This window comes from Penaeus monodon, chromosome 27, assembly GCF_015228065.2.
Source record: "Penaeus monodon isolate SGIC_2016 chromosome 27, NSTDA_Pmon_1, whole genome shotgun sequence".
Taxonomy (NCBI): domain Eukaryota; kingdom Metazoa; phylum Arthropoda; class Malacostraca; order Decapoda; family Penaeidae; genus Penaeus; species Penaeus monodon.
Window position 1 is genome coordinate 18,746,803 of NC_051412.1, and position 319 is coordinate 18,747,121.

General features: G+C 37.3%; 1 pseudogene; it reads left to right on the forward strand.

The window, feature by feature from the left end:
• LOC119590445 overlaps positions 1-319 on the forward strand; it is a 3,077-nt pseudogene that overhangs the window by 1,568 nt on the left and 1,190 nt on the right.

Consider the following 319-nt stretch of genomic DNA (forward strand, 5'->3'; position numbering starts at 1 on the left):
AAACTGTAACCGATAACCTCATATGGACGTTTCGTTTATATTTCACTTAAATCTTAGTAATAGAGGACGACTCATTGTCTAAAACGGATTTATTTCAATGCCTTTTTGTCTTTGATACACGGCTCTCATGGTTTCGACAGAAAAAATATATTCCAATCGTTCTTCAGTTGTTTCCTTCCTTTATATCGTAGAACAAAATGAATTATTCAAAGACTGAAGTAGACATTCATGCGATCTGGTGCTTTCGGGTGTGTGAACATTTCTTAGTCGAAGGCTACGCCCCGCACAGGAGTCGTATATAAAAGGACTTCTACAAGCA